General features: G+C 38.8%; 1 protein-coding gene across 2 annotated transcripts in view; it reads left to right on the top strand.

The window, feature by feature from the left end:
• LOC131980842 (disks large-associated protein 1-like) overlaps window positions 1-20,466 on the top strand; it is a 161,578-nt gene that overhangs the window by 47,884 nt on the left and 93,228 nt on the right. For both annotated transcript variants that reach the window (XM_059345151.1, XM_059345150.1), the window contains exon 2: window positions 7,523-7,611. The gene's annotated coding sequence lies outside the window, so the exon portion shown is untranslated. The remainder of the gene's footprint in view (window positions 1-7,522; window positions 7,612-20,466) is intronic.

Below are 20,466 nucleotides of genomic sequence, written 5' to 3'. Positions count from 1 at the left end.
ACATCATATTTTGACTTAGTTTCTGCATAAAAATGGATTTTGATCACATTTCTAGCGAGAAATATATCAATATTTTCTAAATATTCACTCAGTGAATGTACATAATCACTTTTTATGTTGGAATAGCCACGCGATATGTCATTAACTTGCATTGTAGCGAAATCCGTGGCTATTTCACGGATTCCTGTGAGACCATGTTGCTTCTGCAATAATTGAATTTGATCAAATCAGTTAGATTGTTATTTTTACTTTCAGTAATTTAGTTAAATTCAGACGACTGGGCTGCTTCAATGTCCTCCATACCCTCTTGGCAACCTTCCTTATTTGAATCACTTGGTTTTATGATACATATTAAGGCCCCTTTACTTTGTGTTTTAATCCACAGAACCCCCAAAATGTAACTCTGGTTTGTTTCAGGAATTATCTGAGCTTTTATTCTGTCTACCTTTGATAGACGCTTTTTTTTTTAGGTGATTTTAGCTTACATACTACATGATGTATGATGGTATATTTCTCTATCATTTTTCATCTATCATTTTTATTGTGCTGTCGAAAAAACGAACTGCATTATGGCAATATTTACCTAATTTGGATTATCCTTGCAGGGAGCAAAGCTGGAGAAAACCATAGAGGCACTGTATTACTGATAAGGATACACACAGAAATTGGCTTTGCTATGTGGTTATTTCATACAGAATGTTTTTTTATTACGAGAAAACATGCTTTAATATTGAACTTTGTTCTTTCCTCTGATTTTACTCTTGAAAGTGTTACCTCTGTGAGGCTAGCTTATGTCTTTCTGACCACAAAGCAATTATTTTTTGGTCGTCCTTCCTCCCACAGTGTCTACGTATGCTTCTTCTGTCCTCAATACTGCTGAGCTTCATAAATCTTTCATGCCTGTATCTACAGAGAGCAGTAAACAAACCAAATATGTCTATGACTTCATGAAAAACCTTCAACTATACATGGGAAGTTGTACTTGACTCTATTATACCCACAAAAAAATCAGGCGAAACCAAACCAGCGATAAACCTGGGCTAAATGACCTCACTCGAGTAATAGAGTGGAAATGGGAAGAGACGGTATTGTGTATCATATCCAACTGTTATCCTTCCACATCCTTAACCAATTATCCAAATTTGGGTCACAGAGGGCTGGAGCTGATCCCCGTTGACATTAAGCGAGAGCCGGGGGACACCCTGGACAGGTCACCTGTTAGTTTGTGGACTGCCTGTTTGAAGCAAAGAGTTTGGCGTTACACTCATCGCCATCTTTCTTTACATATGTCGCCATCTTCTTTTTGGAAACGGGGAGCAGACCATACCTGGACTGTGGAGGAGGAGAGGGATCTGATCACTGACTACAGCCTCTCTACACCTCAACCTGACTGAGAGAAGCTGCTGCTAATTCATGTTAGCATTAACTGGAGCATTAACTAGGATGTTAGTTTTGGCTAGCAAAAAACTAAATATATGTTACTTACCTCAGAAAACTGAGCAGCGACTCCTTGGAGTGTCTGTTAGTCCAACCAAACGTTGAACAAGACATTTTTACTGAACAAAACGTTCAAATAAACTGTCATGAAGTGAAAACAGTGTAAAAGGGTCAAAGTTATGAGACCAAACCTGTAAAGGCCTTTAAAAAAAAACAACTTTATTGATAGAGTGCCATGGATACGCATTGCTTCTCTACTGATGGCGGCTCGCCTTGTTAGCCACCTGTCAATCAAAGGTAGCCAGTTTACAGAGATAATCACAAGACTACAAGCTTCTCAGCACTACCGAACAGGACGCAACTACGTGGTGCAGGGGTGGAGTCTTGACCAGGCTTTAATGGTATGGGCTCAAATTTGTCTCAATAATATCTGCAAACGCACAGAGGGTGATCTACACACATCTCTTTCCTCAAAGACATTCTAATCGAGGGAATCCACAAACACACAGTGATTCACAAATGGCCCGCGCTCCTCAACAGTAAGTGGCATTGTTGTTATATGCATTGATGGAGCTATAGTTTGGACTCTGCTTAAGGTGGACTTACACTTAAGTTTCAATTTTGCGATAAAGCCATGGTAAAGCCGGCGTCCCTGTCCCTGTCTGATCTGTCTTTTGAAGCAGGTCTCTTTCCTCTCTGCTCTGGTGTGCTGGCTGTGCATGGTAATTAAACGTTTAACAAAACGGGCACAGTTGCAATAGTGTTATCATTGTTTTCATTTTATTTTCACAGTATAGGTGCTAATGTAATGTAGGGCAAGGAAAAAATAGTTTTACTTATGTACCATGGCTTTACCACAAAATCGAAACTTAAGTGTAAGTCCCCCTTAAGCAGAGTCCAAACTATAGCTCCATCAGTGCATATTACAACCCTGCTACTACTACCTACTGTTGAGGAGGGCGGCCATTTGTGAATCACCAGCTGTTTGTGGATTCTGTCGACAAGAATGTCCCAAAAATACGTCATTGAGGAAAGAGATGCGTATGTGTGATTAGCGATCCACAAATGCTGAATAACACTTCACAAGCAGAATTTTCAGTTTTACAAATGTCTTTTTTGTTTTGACAAATGGAAAATTGTGTATTTACAATTACACAATATATTTACAAATACACACGTATTTGCAAAAACCAAAATACAAGTTACAAATTAGAAATGTATATTTGTGGATAGCAAAACACGTGCAAATCAAGGACTATTTGTAGATCATCCTCTGTGCGTTTTGCAGATATTATTGAGACAAATTTAAGCCCATATAATGGAGAGGTTGATGAGGTGATTAGGAGCAAGTGTGCCTCGTCTGCAGAAACAGAGAAAAGCTAACCATACCCCCTGTCACACACACATGTTCAGGAGGAGAAGAGAAAAGGGAGGGGGAGAGAAAGGCAGACGCATACAAAACCCAAAGAAAGAACCCTCACAATAACCCTGTGACCCTTCTCTGAATTGAAATCCCTTGGCCTTGTTTATTCATTTTGAGGCCCTTTCATTGTACGCTTTGAAGGACAGTTACCAAACTAAAGTCCTCATTAAGATTTTTTTGACTTTAGAGTTCTTCAAAGGTTTTTCAACAGCAATGTTATCCATCACTCTCTGTCCTTAAGCATGCAGAAGTGCACCCACTGGTCAAGAAACTTGTCCTTGACTTGACTATTTACGAAAATATCTTAGTCGTGATATCAATAAGGTTTTGGTTCATGTCATAGCACCAAAAATGCTCCCCTTAAAGTAACAATCTTTCGATTTTATTTCTTCGCAGCCCCAGGGACACTGCTCTACGCTGAACAGAACTTTTCTGATAGTGGTTGGTGACAAGGTTATTATAGCTAACGAAAACTACAATTGAAAAAACATTTCCGTTAACTGAAATAAAATAAAAAAAGCAAGAGTTAAAAAAAAAAAAAAGATAACTAACTGAAACTGTATTGTGTGGTTATAAAACTAACTAAAATTATAGTGAAAATGTCCTTCGTTTTCGTCTTTGTCAACTTTTTTCATAGGTAAACCTTTTTGGTCGATATGAAATCTTTTTCATCTGTTTGGTTTTATGACTTAATAAAGTTATTGGGGCTGAGATGGATCAGACAAAGAAAATAAAGGAAACATTTATTGTGACCTTATTGAATCTGGCACCCAACTAATACCCCATTACAAAAAAACTGACACTAAAACTAATTAAAAACTAAACTAAAACTAAACATTTTCCCCAAAAAAAACTAAATAAATAAAACCAGCAAACTCACTCTAAAAAAACAAAAATTGACAACGAAATTGAAACTAAAACTTATGAAAAATCCAAAGCTATCATAACCTTGGTGTCCCATAATCCTCATTACTTGGCCCCTTTATTTTGTATAGTCCTGCTGTGTATATACAACTTGGCACAGAGCATATAACACATGGCTTATCATTAAGTATTCACAGTCAGAAAGGAAATTAATTAATTAGTTTGCAGTGCTAATCAGTTGACACATGCATAGTAGGCTCATTAAGCCTCTCACACACAGAATTAATGACACCTGGCATTGACAGTTCTGTTGCGGCCCTCAACTGTGACAACATGTTACTTACACTGATGTTGTCAGTGCGAACAATGCTATTGTCAACCACTGTTGTTGACAACACTGTAATGAAGGCCTTGTTGTCCTGTTGGCGGTTTAGTTGTGCCAGATGTCAGTATCCATTATAGGAATTCAGAATTCAATTAGACATTGAAAAAATAGCACAAGGCTTGCATAGAAATAGGGTTTAGAAACTAATGCCGCCTCCACTGTTTAGGTGAGGGTGTTGGTGCAATGAAAATATTAGTCACTCCTAATAACTTTTTCAAAAGAGAAAATGTACTTATTTTGATCAGATAAAAAATGTTTAAGCTTTCCGAGCAGTTGAACACGTATCGTAATCATGTATTGCTAACCAGCATTGCTTTAAAAGTCACAGTAGGATTTCTATAGTCTTGTTTGCCAAGGTGAGAAACACTTGGTGAAGTCTGACTGAAACACTTGGGAAAACATGTGAACTCAATAATATACTTACACCAGCAGTTTTCTTCCATTCCATTCCTTCCATTTCAAAACATGTTGCTGCAATGTCAAACAAGAAGAAGTAGTTTATATTCTGTTGCATGCAATTATTTCTCTATCAACAAGCAACAGTTAAACATTAATTAATCCATTAACAAAACCTGACAATGAATGTGCAAATAGTTGATATGACATTATTGATTCAGAAGGAAAACAGTTTGAGCACATTTATCTGTCAAAACATATTTGACAAAGTTGCAAAAACAAGGTTTTTAATAAAACAGATGAAGTAGGAGTTTGCACACAGTCCACTCACTGTTATGCCTCGTTGCATCTGAGCGATGATATACTTGTGAGCTTATCTTGGATTTTCCCATAATTGTAGCATTATACTCTTAGTTATTATGTACCCTACCTTACACCTGGCGCAAAGTTGTGCATATCCAGTGCAACTACCATAGTCCTTCCCCTGCACCCACTTTGTGTTAATTCCAGGCGGCAACCTCCAGGTCTGAGCAGGGAGGCAAACCAGGAAGTGCCTTAAGCTGCATTCTACCCAAAATTCCAGCAGGGGGCGCCAAGTTTGGCTGTAAAAAAAAATCTGTCCATTCATTTCAGTGCAAAATGATAAAACTGCTCACTTGATTTATTACCTCAGAATTTTTTTTAGAACACCATGGTCTCAATCACTAGTAAAAAATCTTCTTCAAGACAATTTGATGTTAATAGTTCTAATAATGGACCCATTTAGAAGAAAATAGAAGAAAAAAGAACATTTATCGATTTGGTCTCATAACTTACTGTATTTTCACTTAATGACTTAATGATTTTTGTTCAGTAAAAACGTCTTGTTCAGCGTTTGGTTGGACTAACAGACACTCCAAGGAGTCGCTGTTAATTTTTCTTTGGTAAGTAATGTGCCTTTTGTTTTTAAATATCCAAACATGGTCTGCTCCCCGTATCAGAAACAAGATGGCGATGCAAGATGGTGATGAGTGTAACGCTGAACTTGATGCTTCCAACGGGCCACAAACCAATGGGTGACGTCACAGTGCATTATTTATATACAGTCTATGGTTAATACCAAATGTACTTGTGCCCATCTGTGTGCACCCATGGATGTTTTGGTCTTAAATGAGGTATGGTCAGGCGTATTATTGGTTCATTGCTATATTGAAGCAGCAGATTGTGATTGTGATTGTGTCATTGACCAACAAAAATGTGATTAGACAGTATTTCCCTGCTATTTAAATGGCACACTGAGTTCACAAACACATCACAACAATCCTGTTATACGCTGGTTAAACAGGGATTGCAGTCATATCCATGAGCACCACGGGTTAGTCATAATAAACATTGTGATTACAAGCAGGTAGGTAAGGTGGGTGAAATAATACATCATTAATGAGGAATCTAATAATTTAAATGTGAACATAGAAGAAAGTTGATCTGCAGAGCTGCTGTCCTGTGCTAAGCATGTGCGCATTTACACATGAGTGTAACACTGCACTAATTACTTAAAAGTTATTTTTCCTCTATCAAGTTTCGAACTGGATTTTTCAATTTGGCTGCTTAGACGATATTTGCTGTAGTGACATTGCTGCATGTATTGAAATATTCACAATTAATTAAAGCAGTCTCTCTTATCATCAAACTAAAATATATTGGTAATATTTGTGCATTTGCTCATATGTATTCAGATGAGTTAGTGAGGATTATAGACAGAAACACACACCTGTTTCTCCAAGTTGCCGAATTCGCCATTTAATACACCAGGTGCAGTGACACAGCTTTTAAAGGGAAGGAGATGACATTGTGATACACACACAACTTTGCCCTTTGCTTTTTTCTTGTCTTTTCCCCAAGATTGTACACTGTCTAATTAGCAAAAGTGAGTTGAACCTCCCTAAATACACTTGTTTCAGTTTGTTTTTCCTTCTATCGAGCTTACTAAATTGTAGTCAGCTTACCAAAATGTAATAATTAGATTAGTTTACCCAGGGCCTTCAATTCACTTTTTAATTTATTTCAATATAGTTTAGTGTGTTGTTAGTTTTGAGAATAGCATTTGTGTGTGCGGTGACCGTTTTACAGTTCTTCCAGGTGCTGTGTCACCTCCAAATCATCGAAACCTGTATATGTATCCATCTGGCAGTGTGATGGTGTGCTTCTCAGTGCAGCAGCACATGCCAAGAGGAGATGGTAAAAAAGAGCCAATGAGAGAAAAAGACAGTCAGTGTGACATGCGAAGTGCTGCCTAGTCTTTGGCCAGTATCATAAAATTCATTGGATTCAGTGCCTTCTGTTTTCCAAGGTAGCCATTACGTACCAACTTTTAACCGTCACCATTCTCTGTTTGAGAGAAAAAGATAGTCGTTCAGCTGGAAGTAACACTGACTAGAGTCGTTCCTTCTTTTTTTTCTATAAGCTTCTACTGTAAAAAGTAGTGTTTGATTTGGTTGGAAGATGGAGGGTTAGACTCTATCCTGCATGCTTCAGAGACACAGAGTTCAACATCATATATCTAACAATGCCAGTCTCAAGACCATTTTTTTAAGTTGTCTTGGTCTCGGGCCTTACTAGACTTGTCTTTATCTCAGGCTAGGCTATTGGTCAAGGTGTCCCTGCTGTTGATTTGAAACAGTTGTACAGAATGTTGCTTGATTCTACCAACATGATGCATTTGATGCCCTGGTCTCGAGTGCAGCTTTAGCAGCTACTGGTGCTACTATGAATTACGAACAAACAAATATAGGTGACAGTATTTAACTTTTTAAAATTCCACTGTTGCAATTAATCACAACATAAGAATCAGTTTGACAAAATGCAGCATGAGACGTGCTGATATTAGCAACAACCTGATGATATCAGCAAAAAAGTCATTTTCTTACCAGCCAATATTTCACGCATGTAACTTCTATAGTAACTAAATGTCTATGTGTGTCTTTCTGTGTTGTTTGTGTGTCTGTGTGTTTGTACACACACACTTTGTCTTTTCCTAGATAGCTGGAGTTTATGTGAGACCAGTAATACAAAGATGTCAATCCCTTCCAGTTAACTACAACTCTACAGTGATGGGGATATAAAGGAGGTGAGTGTACAGGTACCTAAAGTACGTATCTAACTCTCATTTACCGCTACATTTTATTTGATTGTTGCCAACTTCATGATATTTTTACATACAAACAGAATAAAGTTCTTATTTTCAGCTCTTTCAGCAGTAGATGTTCAACAGCACATGTACCCTAAACCAAAATAATCTGTATTTTGTCACAACTGACTAGCATAGGAAGATTTCATCTTAGTTTGCTACTGTTATCCTTATCATGAGTTTCATGTTCCAGTTTTAACAGGAAAAATACTTTGCAAGGCAGCTGGATTCTTGCGAGATCACAAGATTGCAAATCCATCTTGCCAGACTCCAAGTAATGCATTTGAGTCACACAACTGAAGGTTCTGGCCAGTCAGCATCGTGTGAGCAGCAACTGGCAGCTACATGTGTGTGACGACAAGTGGTGGAAGAAGTATTGAGATCCCTTACTTAAGTAAAAGAACTAATACCACACAGTGAAATTACTCCACTACAAGTAAAAGTCCTGTGTTCAAAAAGATAAGTAAAAGTATCAGCATCAAATTGTACTTAAAGTATCAAAAGTAAAAGTACTTTGCAGAATGTTCCCACTCAGAATGTTAAATATTTTCTAAATATATCATCCATCCATCCATTTTCATCCGCTTATCCGGGACCGGGTAGCAGGCTAAGCAGGGCATTCCAGACGTCCCTCTTCCCAGCCACAACGTCCAGCTCCTCCTGGAGGAGCCCGAAGCGTTTCCAGGCCAGGAGAGAGATATAATCCCTCCACCATGTTCTGGGTTTTCCCAGTTCTGGGTCTGGCCTCCAGTTGGACGTGCCCGGAAAAACCTCTAATGGGAGGCTCCGGGGAGGCATCCTTACCAGATGCCCAAACCACCTCAGCTGGCTCCTTTTGACATGAAGGAGCAGTGGCTCTACTCCGAGCTCCCTCCGGATGTTTGAGCTCCTCCCCCTATCTCTAAGGCTGAGCGCAGCCACCCATACGGAGGAAGCTCATTTCAGCCACTTGTATCTGCGATCTTGTTCTTTCGGTCACTACCCAAAGCTCATGACCATAGATGAGGGTTGGAACGTAGATGGAGCGGTAAATCGAGAGCTTTGCCTTACGGCTCAGCTCCTTCTTCACCACGACGGTCCGGTACACCACATCATCTGCAAAAAGCAGAGATGCAATTCTAAGTTCACCAAACCAGATCTCCCCCTGGCTGCGCCTAGAGATCCTGTCCATGAAGACCACGAACAGAATCGGAGACAAGGGACAAATGGTGGAGGCCAACACCCACTGGGAACGTGTTTGACGTTGCAGACACAGCTCTCACTTTGGTTATATAGTGGCCAGATAGCTCGTAGCAACAAGCCCACTACCCCATATTCCCGCAGTACCCCCCACAAGACTCCCCGAACGACACGGCTGTAAGCCCTAAGTCTCGTGAGGGTGAAGAGCTGGTCCGCTGTTCCACAGCCAGGACGGAAGCCGCATTGTTCCTCCTGAATCTGAGGTTTGGACAATCGGCCAGAGCCTCCTTTCCAGCACCCTGGAGTAGACATTCTCGGGGAGGCTAATATATAAATATATTATTGGATCATTCTTATTGATGCATGTTTTCATTTTCAGAAGGTAGAGCTCATTTTAACTTCTTAATATACTGTAATAAGGTTTACGTAAAAGAATGTGAAATGACTTTAAATTGATTATGTTTTTATGTTAAATCTCAACCTGAAAAGTAACTAAAGCTGTTAGCTGTATGTAGTTGAGTAAAAAGTCCAATATTTGATTCTAAATGTAGTGGAATAGAAGTATAATGTTACATAAAATGGAAATACTCAAGTAAAGTACAAGTACCTCAAAATTGTACTTTTGTACAGTACTGGAGAAAATGTATGTAGTTACATTCCACCACTGGTGAGGACACAGAGAGCGTTTGTTCTATCCAGCTACGGTGCTCCTGAAGAGGCATCATAGATGGTAGAATCAGTTCAATTCAGATCTGGAGAGTATTTCTTTATTAAAAGAAGAGCAGAGAACAGCACTGAAGGCTTTTGCTCCTCTCCTGACCTGTTTCAGCACAGACACTGTGACAGTGACAGACAGATGGTTCATCCAATCAGCTGCCACGATACTTTTGAAAGTATCTGCCCCTTTCCAGTTTCAAATGCCGGCTTCTCGGATGGTTCTGTGGAACAAACCACCTGACCTAAGTGCATGACCGCTTTTAAATGTTTTGCTTGTTAAAGTTCGATCACTTATAAACTAATTGTCACCTTTTCTTTTGACTATGACCTCTCATTTCATAGGTCCCCACATATCAGGGATACTGATATAACATATCACCCACTGGATGTTACATTAGAAATAGTGGGGGTTGATTTTACATTTGAGGACCAGAAATCTTGCATGTCAACAACAATAGGTATTCTTTTTGAATGGAGGGTCTGAAATTACTACCAATACAGTAATATGTACCTGCAACTAGATTTTATTTTCAGTTTTAATAGCTAATATTCAGTGACTGAAAGAGATAAATACAAAATGACCCCTTCTAATATTAGCACTTTGTGATATCAATATCTCAGAGCTGCAAAATTGATTTGTGCTGGACATCCTTGACAATACATGAGGTAACTAGAATGTAAATATATGCTCCATGTAACCACTAATTTGTCTAGGTAGTGTGGAAGGAAAAATATATGACACAAATAACTGGTATCTAGGCAACTGAATGGCCATAATGGGAAGAAAAAATGACACCATTATTTCCGGGGCGTATGAGTTGTCCTTTTTTGGTGAGGTAGGCACAAGTAGTCCAACAATGAGGAATTGTGTAGGAGGAGTCTGTATGGTATCAAAAAGTGTAACTTAACAGGAATTCTTCTGTCAATCCAGGTCCAGATGACTGGCTCGGGTTTATTGTCTTCTGTGCAAAAATACACTCTACTGCATCAGACTCTGATCATCTCCTGAGTACATTTTGAGCTTGCATTTTGTATTAAGTTTTTGGGGAAATAATTGGTGTATATGTTGGTGTAACAAGAGCTTGTTCAAGGGCTGGGTCCACTAAAATTTTACACAACACAAGCTGGGGGGGATTCCATAACAAGCCCACTAAAGCACACTTGCGTGGCTGATGGACCAAGCAAAATTCAGGCTGGTTGGCAGACTCATGATGATTGTCACTGGTCTCATAATAAAGCTCACAACTGAATCTGACAAGCACCCTAAACCCAGCCTCGTCTAGTAACCATACACTGAAAAAAAATATTTTTTGGCCCTGTAATTATTATTTCAATCAGCTATATAAATTCTTCAAAGAAATACGATTTCAGTGCTTTTACTTTAAAATAGCAGTTTTTCATGTAGTGCATTACTTAGTGATTGTTTGTTATTATGTGTTCTCAGTTTTGTATGTAAGTTGAATCATTCGTTCCAAGTAATATTCACTAAACCAGTTCATTGGCTTAATTAGTTGATATTTCCAAGTAAAATGTAATAATTGAGGGACATCAGTGAATCTGCAATTTACTTGTGTTTAAAAGTGGTTCTTTTAAATAAATATTACTTGATACACTTTTTCAGCGTATAAAAATTCTGTAATTTCCCAGCTTGGGATAAATAAAGTATATCTATCTATCTATGTAAAAGGAAAAGCCACCACAATCCTCTCGAAACAGCTTGAGTCCATAAAGTCTCTTGACAATTAAAAAAAGAAGATTAAAAAGGTTATGTTGAATGTTCTCAGTGGTTATCAAAGTTTTTAATCACATTGCATTTGTGAAGTTCAGGTAGTGGTAATGAACCCCTATAAAATGACTACTCCTCAAGAGAAGGAACACTGTGTATCATGGTTTATTGAAACAAAATTTAAAATCAATATCTACTCCTCATTTTGTAATAATTTCCACATATTTGTCTGTTCATTCGCTTTTGTAATACATTTTTATGACTTCATGGACACCCTGTATATAAGTGTAGAAACTGTTTTTTTTTTTTTTTCCGTTTTCTCCAGTCCATACGTGGACCAGTGCTGGTTTACAAATCGTCCTCTGAGACCAGAACAAAAATATGTTAAAAAAAACAAACAAAAAAAACCCTACAAAACTCAACTGGCTACCTTCATTGGCTGTCAATTCAAGATTTAAGACACTGGATAACCTCTTAATTCACCTGAAACTTGTTCTCATTTGAATTGTCACTTTATGCAGAAATGCTTTAGAAAATAACCCCTAGAAATACAGTCTGAAGTAATCAGTCTACCATAGTTTGTGAGGAATATGACAGGAAAAGATAGGTGTTAAAGATATGATTCACGCTTCTTTCACAGTCAGCTGGTCGTTTTGGTCCCCACCTCCTTCACACATCCCACCACTGAGCTGTTCTATTCTATCTGTCTGTATATTGTAGGATTACAGGCATATACACACCCAGGATTTAATTTCTGAGTAAAAGAGAGCAGCTCTGCAGCTCTGCAAGGAAGGTAGCCAGTACTGAGTTAGAGAGAGACACACACAGGGAGAAGCAGGTTAAGCCTACGCTCTTCTCTTCTCAATCCTGCTCTAAAGGCTGAGTTGAATCATAACAGTCAGTGGGCGAAAAGAAGAAGGAAAAAAAAAAATCCTTTCCACGCAGATTCTGACGTACATCTCTAGTCCAATGGGGGTCATACGGATGGGAGGAAAGGGATAAGAGGGTGGGATGCAGAGGAATTTGTTGATAGCTTCCAGCAGTGCATAGTCTGTCCCTCTCTCCATGGAATTTTAAGGTCTGTTTTGTCTCTTCAAAAGATCCATCCAGCTGTGGGAAATACTCACGACTTTCTTCAGTACAGATATAGTTCAGTCAATACTTACGTGGGGGAATTGACTGTCCATGGCAAGTTATTGCAACTCGCTCTACATTTAAATTTAGAAGTTAAGGGTCTTCTCTCTGAGGGCGCTTTCAAGAAATCCAAGCAGCAAATGGAACAAACTAATTCCTGGTAACAGCATTCAGAGATAGCTGAAAATATACAGTACACGAACCTTGATTCGAAGCAGTCAGTTGAAATGTAAAGATTCCTTAGATAACTGGTTTGGTGTTGAAAGCTAATTCTACATCATGTGGATCATCACTCCTTAACTTTTCTACAATAACTTTGTTTTATAATTTCTCCACATGAGCCAACAGTTAATCAGTTCATTTTAGTTGGGTTGCATTTCATTCTGAGAGCAAAGTGCACTGGAATCCGGTCTTACCCAGTTCACAATTTGTACGAGGAACTTTTAAAGCAAACCCCTCCTGTGATCAGCCATCAAAGTTGTTCTCTTGGAACTCCACTTAGGAGGAATCTATATGTTTTTTTCTTCTCCAATATATCCAACTTGGCACTTACCATAATTAAAACATAAACGCCTCACTTCAGCTAGAGATGGTCGTTAGATGAAATTAAACTCAAGTTTAATTCATAAAATGTCATAGTCTCAGTGCACAATGATTTGATCCTCTCACAACCAACTCTGTAACCCTAATAACTATCACGTTGACATGCTCATTAACATGGGAGTCTTCATCCATGCCAAGTGAATAGACTGTGTATAAATAATGGACGTAGTCACCGTGACGTCACCCATTGGTTTGTGGCTCTTTTGGAAGCATCAAGTTCAGCGTTATACTCGTCGCCATCTTGCATCTCCATCTTGTTTCCGATACGGGGAGCAGACCATATCTGGACTGTGGTGGAGCGCGAGGGATCTGATCACTGACTACAGCCTCTCTACACCTCAACCTGACTGAGAGAAGCTGCTGCTAATTCATGTTAGCATTAACTGGAGCATTAACTGGGATGTTAGTTTTGGCTAGCAAAAAATAAAAACAAAATGTTCGTTACTGACCTCAGAAAACTGAGCAGCGACTCCTTGGAGTGTCTGTTAGTCCAACCAAACGCTGAACAAGACATTTTTACTGAACAAAACGTTCAAATAAACTGTCATTAAGTGAAAATACAGTGAAAGGGTCAAAGTTATGAGACCAAATCGGTAAACGTCCTTTTTTATATCTATATAACGCTAGTATAAAAGTACAGGTCATTTGTAAGGCTGCCAGCTGTCTAACCATATTTGTAATAGTTTGTGCTTCACTGAGGAAATGGATAGGAAGAATAAAAGAAGTCTTGAGATTATGAAAAGAGGACTGTTACCTGGACAAACCAGAACCATACCTGGTTTGTGGTAGGTTGAATGGTATCATCAGCATCACAGTGGACATTGCATTGCTGTTTGAAAATCAATTTTGGGTGGATGACATAGTTTGCAAGATAAGGGAAGAGTCAGGGTATTTTTTTTTAAAATCAGGAAAAACAGGAAACAATCCTTCTTTTTATATCCCCAAACGTATTGTAGTGTTAACTTCAATGAAATATTGTGGAGGATGGCCATTATCAGGTCAAAATGTCCAAATATATGTAAACTAATGATATTACCATTTGCTTTTGCAGTTAGTATTCCAAATATCAACATCTTTTTTATATATAAACAGTAAATTCTGTTTGATGTCAGATGTTAATCTAACTGTTTGAACTGCCACTGAGCAGCTCCATCATTTACTTTGTGCATTGGATTGTGCAGCAGCACTCTGACAAATTGCCATATGAAGTGTTAACAGCAAATGTTAGCATGCTATCACACTACACTTAAATGGTGAACATGGTAAATATTATATCTGATTAAAAAAAATCAGCCTCACAGACCCACTCGTGAAAAGGAAAATAAAACAACTTTTTGACCTAGTAAGCTAGAAAAGTATTTTTTATTTTAGGCAACCAATGTAACTCCATGTTTTCCCATTTAGGGGTGTTTCTTTTTGTACAGCCCCAGTTTGTGAATTCACCCCTGGTTTTGTATCCCTGCAGGCTTTAAACTGCAGCTATGAGAAACCAATTCCTGAGTAAAGAACTAGATTGACCAGTATGGAACTGCAACCTAAGACTCATATGGAGGGCTGAGTGTATTTTTAATAGAAATGTTGCATAATGCAGCTATAACCCATCTCCCCTCCTTCATATGAGCTGGATGTAACAAGTGAAAGCACTAGGCAACCATAGCTTCTCTCTGGATTCCCCTCACCTTCTCCTGCCTTCTTCATGTAATGCATCAGCATTCATGATCATGTGCACAATCCATGTTAAGTCCTTGTGATAGATGCAGTGATATAAATATCTGTGAGCAGCTGAAGAGGATTCACTCCACCAACAGTCCTCAACTGCAGCAGATTACAACAATTTTAAAGGCAATTTTCTGTTCTGCATGCAGTCTTACAGAAGTCACACTGCAAAAAAAGGTGTGTCTAAAAACAAGATAAAAACACTAAATCTGAGGGAAATGATCTTGCCACATGGACAGATAATTTCACTTGACAATATTTCTTAAATTATGATGAGTAAATCTAGAAATAAGCATGTTATACGCTTAAAATAAGAAATTAAAGCTGTATGCAGCGATGAACTGGCCCAGGCAGAGTGCACTGCAAATTATTTGTTTCTTACCAAGATAAAAAAAAACTTAGATTTAGAAGTGTTACATAATTTATCTTGTTTTATTTTAAGAGTTATTTCTTATTTTAAGCCTTCAACATGCTTATTTCTAGATTTCTTAAATCTTAATTTAAGAAATTATCTGTCAATGCAGCAAGATCATTTCCCTCAGATTTAGTGTTTTATCTTGTTTTTAGACACACCTTTTTTGCAGTGCACATACGAATTATCAATGATGGATGCATTTGTTCTTCAGTATCAATTAAGTTCCAGCTGATCTTTATCATTTGCACATGTTAAGGGAATTCACAGTAAAAGGGAAAAAGAAAAGGGGCAGTACACTGCAAAAAAAGAAAAGTTGGGTGAACTCAAAATGCAACTCAAGGCAACAAACTTTGATAAAATAAGTTAGACAATTAAACTAAATATTTTAAGTTTTGTTTTTGAGTTTGCTCAACTCTGAATTCAGATTTTCATCAACTTAACTGTAAGTTGTACTAACGTATAATTTTACATTGTAATAACTTTTAATCCTTACTTCTGCTAACTGCAGAATTTGGCACGATTGTTGCGACCACAATTTTGAGTTAGCATTGATACGCTAATGGCTACTCTTGTAGCTGTAACAAGCAGTGCCGCTGGCATCAGTTAGCCACTAGCATCAGTTAGCCGCTAGCTTTCCCTAATGACCGAATTTCTGACCGAGTCAGCAGAACTATTGTCCCTTGTTGTGAACCCCAACTTGAAGATATAAGTAACAACAACTCACAAACTTGTTTTTGAGCAGACAACTGGCTTTCTTTGTTGAGCTAACGTACATAATTGCCCTAAATGTCAATAATTTATATTTCCAAGTTTTACCAACTTAAATCACTGTTTTAGGCCAAAAAATACAAGTTGGCTTTTTTGCAGTGTATTAAGTATTGAAACAGAAGTGGCTGTCACACATAAGAAAATGTAGAAGCAGTGAAGAAAGAGTGTGCTGATTGGCTGCAGTGAGAGCAGGATCAGTGATTGAAGTTAATGACACTAAAGCATTAATAAGACGGCTGCAGGCTGATTTATGGGTGTGGTCTTGACTGTGCATTTTCTAGTGTCTGGGTCCATCAGTCAATCACAAAAGTGTATTAATAAGTGACGTGAAAACACTGCTTACACACAGGTGGCAATTGTGGCAATGGTGGTAGCATCACATTTCACAAATGATTTCCAAATGTGGCCACAAGGAAAAAGTTGTAAACATTTTTATACTTTGGCGTAACCCTTTGGAGTCCACAAAAGCGCTAGCACATGACATTCTTCATGATGTCTCAACGTCAAAATGACACCAGCTTCCCTTCTGAAGTACTGGCTTGAAACTCCATGCCAGTTTTTGTTTGATGATGATAGGTCAAGTAAAACCTGAGATAAGGTCAAATGTATTTACTATCAAAATATAGATTTAGATGTTCTGCTCATTTTACCTAATATATGTTATATTTGGGCGGCTGTGGCTCAGTTGGTAAAGCTTTCGTCCAGTAACCGGAAGGTTGGTGGTTTGTAACCATGGCAGCTACATGTCGAAGTATCCTTGAGCAAGATACTGAACCCCAAATTGCTCCCGATGCTGTGTGAATGAATTCCCAATGGTGGCAGGTCACCAGTATGAACGTGAGTCAGTATGAGTGGGTGAATGAGCGTAGTGTGTAGTGTAAATCGCTTTGGATAAAAGAACTATATAAGTGCACTCCATTTACCAAAATTAAGCATTGATTGTGTTTTGAAAATAGAAAAACACTTTCAAAATCATATTTTATGTTGTTTTTTTTAGTTTATTACATTTTTCTTTGTTTCTTTTGGCTACAAAATATTGATCCAGTAAGTCAAAGTGAAGAGATCTTTATTACGTCACAGGTGAGGTTATGCTAAAATATACCAACATGGCATGGTACATGCCAACAACATTTTTTTAGTGGCAGAAAGAAAAGTAAATAAAATTGGACAAAATAGTTCAAAGCTCCAAAAGGTTAACTAAATTAAAGAGATGTGTTGTCAAGCAATTTAATGAAGAGGTCAGCCAATGACAGCCTAATCCAAAGACGTTGTTTTTCCTGCATAACAAATACCAGATTGAATCTTATTGAAAATAGCATGACCTTAATATCTACTAATCATTGCCCCGTGTAGAGAACACATTGATACACTGTCGTGTTCTGTACCACAAGTCTCTAACCCCCCTTTCTTTGTCTTTTAAGTAAGGTGGGTGGTGCTGGGGTTGTAGTCGTAGGGAGTCTGTAGGGCAAGATTGCAGGTAGATTTAAGGCTGAGCCAATTACAGCATCATAAATACCTATAATAAGTTTTACTTAATTTCGTAATGGTTTGTATGAAAACACAAATATAAGGCAACCTGGTATACCAGGCATAACACAAAGATTACAAATCACAGCTGGGTTTATGAAAAGCTCATGATTATCAGTCTGATTGGAAATTAAACACATCAGCGTGAAAGAATACTTGCTGTGTCTTGGTCACCTTGAGTTCCCTCTGTTAATATTTTCTCATTTATGAATGTCAAAGAACGACCTTCCTAAATCTATGGTTGGCACTCATAAACTGCTGTGCACTGATGAGAAGTGTAATCAGAATGTTGGCAACATGAGTCCCAAATATCCTGTAAATCTAGAATATTGGAGCTATTGGAGGTATTGGGATAAATGCCTGTCTAACACGTTTTGCAAACATAGTACAACTCTGATTCCGAAGAAGTTAGGATTCTGTGTCAAATATTAATCAAAATAGAATGTATGACATTCAGAATGTTTATTTAGAGAGTGTTTACAGTGTATATTTAGGAACACAAACGTTCATCAGTTTGAACATTAACCTCTTAAAACCCACCTGCAAGGGAAGGTTTAGAGATAGGGGAAGGGTTAGGATTGGACCAAAGCCTCTGTAGATTATTAGAATGTCGTCGTGGTGGGAACGTCAGTTCTTTTCAGTGTACTGAATCTTTTAAATCCCTTCTTTTAAAAAGATAAGTACAAAACATCCGTAGCTGCCCTTGCTCATCTGGAGGAAACTGGTGCTTATGTGAGAATCATGTTCTTTGATTTTTCAAGCGCATTCAACACCATCCAACCCAACATACTCAAAAACAAGCTGACAGAGATGGGAGTGGATCTTTCCTTCATCTCCTGGATCACAGATTACCTGACAGGAAGACCACAGTATGTCTGGTTGGGGAACTGTGTTTCTGGGACATTAATGAGCAGCACAGGGGCTCCACAAGGCACTGTTCTGGCTCCATTCCTGTTCACACAGCAGACTTCAAATAAAACTCCTGCCACATCCAGAAGTACTCCGACGACACTGCTATTGTGGCGTGTATCAGGAATGGACAGGAATCTGAATAAAGGGATCTGATAAAAGCCTTCAGTGACTGGACTCACAAGAACTATCTCCTACTGAACACCTCAAAGACTAAGGAAATGATCCGAGATTCCTGAAGGTTCAAGTCCCCTCTTCAGCCAGTGAATACCTGTGGGGTGGACATGGAGGTGGTGCCAAGTTCTAAGTATCTAGGTGGATACCTGGATAATAAATTGGACTGGTCCCTAAACCAGTGCGGGCGGCTGTGGCTCAGTTGGTATATCGGGTTGTCTTCTGATCGGAGGGTTGGCGTTTCGATCCCTGACCATGGCAGCCTACATGTCGAAGTATCCTTGAGCAAGATACTGAACCCCAAATTACAAGGTGTGTGAATTCCCAATGGTGGCAGGTGGCATCGTTTAGGGTAGCCTCTGCCACCAGTATGAATGTGTGTGTGTGTGTGTGAATGGGTGAATGAGCACAGTCTGTAGTGTAAAGAGCTTTGAGTGGTCGCAAAGCGACTAGAAACTGATTCTGTGAGCTGATTCTGTGATTGGAGCCAGGTTGGACACACTGGAGGAGGTGGTGGAGAGATGCACTGTTCGAGGCCATCTTGAAATACCCAGATCATCTGCTACACAAAACCTTTATGGACCAAAAAAAGAGCAGTGGACGGCTCCTCTCTCTCTGTTGCAGGACGGAGAGATTCAAAAGATCCTTCTCTCCTACAGCCATCAGGCTGTCTCATTCTTCAATAATCTACAGAGCTAACAGACCATCTGAATTTCCCCTTTGGGACAGATAAAGTAATTTGATTTGATTTGTTACATTTGTTAGTGGATGTAATAATTGCAGTTGATGGAGATGGGCTGGAGGAAGGGGATGGCTGGTGGTGGAGGAAAGCGTAGGAATGGAGAGTGGCCATGGTGTAAAGTTAGCCACAAGAGGTTATGTGCTGATTGCGAGCAGGTGTGTTACTGGGTGGGTCCAACTTAACAAAATGATAAAAAATAGACACACACACACAAATCTGCAAAATGGAGGACAAGAGTAATGAAACACAGGGAAACAGAAGCGAGAAACAGTTCAACTGCCGTGGCTGTGACAGTTACAGCCAAATGAAGAAAAAAACAAGACAAGTTATGTACCTAGTACATGAATTGACAGTATGGTCAATGTGCTAGACTATGAGAAATTGTTATAGGGACAGTCGGTTATAGTTTCTATAATGTAAATTCCTGGATATGAAAAGTTCATCCACAATTTTGTGTATTGGTCCCAGTTTCATTAATATGTGTTCTTTAATTTACTGAACCAGCATATCACACATAAATGTCGAAATAACCACTGATCTCAGACAAAAGCCACTACAAGACCTTAAGTGCAATCCATACACTCTAAAAACAGTTGCGAGAGTAAGAGTGCTGCTGATAACACTATTTCCACAATTCAGTGCACAAAGTAAATGAAGGAGCTGCACACTGGTAGGAAAACTGTAAATAAAACTGGCAACCTGTTCGGGATGTGCCCAGCCTCTCGCCCAATGTCAGCTGGGTAGTTCAGGCCCCCCACGATCTGAGTTTGAATAATCGCTTAAGGATAATGGACGGATGGACAGCACACATGGCTTCCTTTCAATTTCACAGTTAACACTGTGATTTTTGGGGGGGATTCTGGTGGTTTTAGTGCTTGCACAGCTAGCTTATAAAGCAGTAGTCTGTGTCTTTCTGTTATACTTCCTATTCAATGACCAGCTCACAGTATGTGGGATGCTGGAGTAGATGTTGGGAGAGAGGTCTTAATACTGAGCACTTCCAAGTCATGCTACTGACTTACAAACTGCTGGACAAAAACTGTGCGATACACAGACAAATAGTGCTTAATACCTCCACCATTTTTTTCTGCTTTGAGTTAGACTGCAGCCTATGATATACAGTAGCAATAACCAATGGTGTAACTTATTAATCCACTCATTCAGCCAGCCAGGGACATACTGTTG

This window comes from Centropristis striata, chromosome 11 (genome assembly GCF_030273125.1).
Source record: "Centropristis striata isolate RG_2023a ecotype Rhode Island chromosome 11, C.striata_1.0, whole genome shotgun sequence".
In the NCBI taxonomy this organism is placed as follows: Eukaryota; Metazoa; Chordata; class Actinopteri; order Perciformes; family Serranidae; genus Centropristis; species Centropristis striata.
The sequence above is the reverse complement of the archived record's forward strand: the minus strand, read 5'-3'. Positions and strand labels throughout refer to the sequence as shown.